Consider the following 4,840-nt stretch of genomic DNA (forward strand, 5'->3'; position numbering starts at 1 on the left):
CTGATGGTGTTCGATTAATCACAAAAGGCCGGAGTCAGTGTTTTTTGTTTTTTTTTGCTTCCTAAAGGATTCTTACCCCTAGAACCCTATTGTTTTTGCTTCAGTTTTATTATTTATACATATTATTTTATAATATGTTGCTTACTTTGTCTCTTCCTCTATCTGACTCATCGTCAGCCCTCATATATTCACAGCTGAAACCTGCTGCATTTTAGGAACATACTATAGATTATATGAAGAAAGCTTAACTCACTGTGGTCAGCATGCAGTTTTTAGGACCTTTCATCATGGAGAAGGTGCATGTCTGCATGCATGTCTTCTGTACAACTTATTTAGTGGTAGTTTTAGGGTGTTGTAGTGAGATTGTCCATCCACTAGAGGACCCAGAGTAAAGGCCATGTGCTGACTGGCATCCACCCTGCTGAGGTGTCCTTTAACAAGACACCAAATGTTTCCCAGCTCCAGTTCAGTTGTTGACTTTGCAGCCTTATCTTTCTGAGAAGGTGACACCAAAAATATGTTTCGTCAGTGAGACAAGTCATTATATATAAATGGAGTGAGAGTTTCTGCAGGTTTTACCACATACGATTTAGATCCAGCTGTTCATGACCCATCTTATTTGGCCTGGCCTGTTCCAGTCTCTTTCCTACCTGATGGGCTTTCCTCTTGTTGGAGCTTTCAGTGTTGCAAAGAAAGACATGGTGCCATGTAATACGCCTGAGGTGGGTTTTCTTAGCAGTGTAGCAGTGTAGTGGACTGTGTAACCAGAATTAAAAAAAAAAAAAAAAAAAAACTGTCCTGTCTTAATTAGGGTTGCACGGTATACCGGTACCAGTATAGTACCGCGATACTAGAGGTTTGAAAACGGTACTATACCGGCATTTAAAAACAAACGGTACTTTTATTTCATTTTATTGAATGCAAATGAATTGGTAAATTGGAGCCTGTCTCTTTAAGCACAGCGAGGCCAGCGAGTGTGACGTAGTTGCCCGAGAGGATGTAAGCCGCGTCCCACGCGCACTCGCATGTTTAGACTGAGGAGGAGAGAGAAACGACAAGTCGCGTCTTAGACAGACGGAGCGGGTTGAAGAATATACCGTAGATAGAGATGGCAGCTGCAGAAAAGCCCGTACTTGTGGTCAAAATGGGGGCCCGAAGTTCGGTGTGGAAATATTTCGGGTTCAAACCGAACGATAAAGGCGAGCCACTGAACCCAGAGGCACTGCAGTGCAAGCGGTGCTACAAAGTGTGTCTCGCAGAAGGAGCCAACACTTCAAACCTGTCGAAAGATTTAAAGGACAACCATGCGGACTTGTTCCGAGACTTCAGTCAAGAACGACAGGTGATAATGTTGTTCACCTGTTCACTGCACTGTAATGTCAATGAAAGAAGTACAAAGCCCCTCCCAGCCCAGTAGTAAACCTACAGTAGCCTGCAAACAGAGAGCTAAAACATGTCCATGGTTAATAAATACATTAAAAAATATATTTTTAAAAATTAAATTACATTCTTTAAATATTTAAATAACCCATTAAGGCAATACATAATATAATGAAATATTTTTTACAAAAAGTATCGAAAAGTATCGAAATACATATTGGTATCGGTATCGAAACAGAAATTTGGCATCGTGACAACCCTAGTCTTAATACATAGTGAGAAGATGTGGAAGTCTGTTTAAGAGGCACAGGAAATGCCATATGTGTCTTACTGCATTGTTTTATTTAACAATGACATGCAGTGGTATTCTGTGATATGCCAGGGAAAATGTCTAGTTTTCAAGTTCCTTTATTTAAAATACTTTTGTACTAACATTTGAAACATTAAGCATTAAATTGAATTTTGAATATCAATTTGTATTTCTTTATGTTAAAAATATTGACAGGATATGACATATTGATAGGTCTATTTCAAATAAACATGCAATACATCACTCCAGCACTGTGACCAGACCTGGTATAGGCTGAATAGAGCATCATATTAGTCACAGACCATGCAATGCTCAGGATGGTTTCTCTTGTGGCTGTTCCTTTCAGGTGCCTTTCTACAATAATATAAACACTCCACTGGAGACTTTCTGCTTATTTACACACGTGACCGGGGTAAGTATCATATGTACTAATATGGATGTGCGCATGAATAAATTCTGTGTTGTCACAATGGGGCGTTTCTCTGGCTCAGATAAAACACCGCACCAAAGAACTAGTTGATGCGCAGAAAGGAGCATGTCTCTTTAACCTGTCTTTCCTGTCATTTTCAATCCATATTTCCCTGTAACTGATGTTTAATGCAATGTGTTTATTCAAATTTTTAGTTTGAACCCAGATGATTAAGAGACAATCTTTAAACACAGTGTAAATGCGAATATAAAAAATAACCTGTTTGTTTTGCTCCTGTGTATCTTTTGTCTGAAGAGATCGTCAGCTCAAACTCTGTTTGTTAGTAGAGACAGATATTTAGTAGATACTGTATGTTTCCATTGTCTGACTAAGAAGTGTAGTAAATTATGTTATAAATGATATTGTTCCTTCATACAAAGAGGTGGTCAGTTCGTCTGTCTCTGTGCTGGCCCCTTATATAAACAGTGTGTTACACAATGGAAACATAATACAGTACATCCCTTGGGTTTGTTTCATGGACCTCATGGCGTCCTGTCCTTTTGATATTTCCACCTCTCAGGGAGAAATGTTCTGAACCTCACGTCCACCTCTGTTACATAAATATATTGCAGCAATACATCTTGACTCCTGTGGTCTTAGAAGGAATCTCTGCTGTTACATTCCCATCCTGCTTTCTTGGAAAAATCACAAAAGCCAGACATCCATCTGCAGCACCAGAAAGATGAGCAGTGCCCCTCTCTCTATGAATGGGCTTACGTAATTCTTTTCAATCAATAAACTGTAAATTGATCAAGTTCTGCTCATTGCTTAAGCAGATTTTAGCCGAGGTGCCTTTAGCATCATTGAGTAAGCTTGTGGCGTGAATTAAGTTCAGGGCAACATGTTCTTCATTTTTTGATTAGTGGAGTTTGATTCCACTAAATGTAATTTAGATTATTGTTAAATATCACTCCTGATTCCAGCAGACAGCACCAGGAAAGTTTGTTTTTCTTAAGAATCCTAAACTCAACGGCAGAGTAGAGTTTGGTTACATGTCTTTCTTTTGTTCTGTGAACACTCTGTATCTGTTCTTTGTAGTTACACGCTGCCAAACACCACACCTAAAAACCCAGCTGGGCAGTAGAACAAGAAACAGTGAATGGTATGTTAGCCCAAGTTTGCGGCTCTCATGAACTGCCATTGTGTTCCATGTTGCTATATCTCCTCATAGAGTTAGCACTGATTCCTTAAATAACTGAGTCATGACAGTAAAGGGTCAGAGTCACGTGGAGGTGACACTTCTCCCACTAATCCATAGAATCAGCGGATGTGTTGGTTTAATTAATAGGCCTATATGTAAAAAGGCAGAACTTAGTTTCTATTTAGAATTTACTTTTTACTATCATATTTTCAGTTTTTAATAAATTGTTTAAAAATGTCTATTTAGAGCTTATTAATTTATTCTTGTGCAGCAATAGTCAAAAACTGTACTTTAGATAAATAACTTATAAATATAATAAAATAAAAATACATTTTACAGTAAAATGTTTGTTTATACTCCTTCATGATGTCTATTTTCAAACATGTAATGCACCATGTAAAAATGTTAATATCCCTGTTTATCTAGTTGCACTGGCCTTATAAATAACCACTATTTAGCAACGCTGCTATCAGAAATGTGATATCACACATTAACCACAGGATCAAGTGTGTTTATTTGTTAATGTTGGTGTTTTTAAATTGAGTGAAGTGAACTTTTGGTTTTGAGTTGCAACAACTAGAAGCAATAAGCTCCTTCTGAACTATTGAACTATTCTGAGCATGGTCAAACTTCATTATGTCAGCGGCCTCTAGAGGCCGCTAGGCTGCAATACACTAATGAATTTAAACAATCCTCTGGTACTATGGTCTTTAAGGTACAACTCTATTGTAAACCTGAATGTGTCTGTTCTCAGCGCAGATTTGAACGGATCTTCAGTATGACATTGTGGGTTTAAATATCATACTGATCTGTTCTGAGTTGCCCACAGTGTTTTATTTTAGATTTTAATGTTCTACAGTTTAATAGTATTTATATTATGTAGTGTATTTGTATGTTTACTACTTTTTTGTACCGTAGGGCAATATTTGATGAGCTAAAGACAACTTTCCACACTACTATAATGACAAAGAAATCTGCTCTATTCTATTCTGATGTCAACATGACTACAGACATTTCCTACTAGTAATATCTCAGTCTCAGTCAGTCATTATTTTCAACAGAAAGAAAGAAAGAAAGAAAGAAAGAAAGAAAATGTTGTTTCAACTTGCTGTACAGCTATAAAGTTAAAATCAATTAGTACATTCATTTATTGTACAGTATTTGTCTCTGTATTATTTGTATATGCATGTATACAAATAATATTACGTATGTATATGGAATGTCTATATTTGATATCCTTAAATGTCATTGCCAGAAATGCCCACAACCGAGTCCAGAAAAGTTTGACCCATGCACCCCCATGATAATGTTAATGACAGCTGTTTGATTTGTTGCGTACATTCTGTCAGAGTCGTGCGTTGCCAGATTGACTGTGTGGTGCCATTTATGCGCAGTTCGTTCATACCAATGACTAGAGCAGTGTGACGATGACTATTTCTGCTTTTCCCACACCTACTACGAGACCAAGTGCTGAGAACCAGCAGCTCAGCTGCTCAGCTTATTGGAGTGGATGGGGGGGGGGGGGGGGGGGGGGGTCAAA

Source organism: Seriola lalandi, unplaced genomic scaffold, assembly GCF_002814215.2.
Source record: "Seriola lalandi dorsalis isolate HSWRI2012SDOR001 ecotype SW California unplaced genomic scaffold, Sedor1 jcf7180002054416, whole genome shotgun sequence".
NCBI lineage: Eukaryota > Metazoa > Chordata > Actinopteri > Carangiformes > Carangidae > Seriola > Seriola lalandi.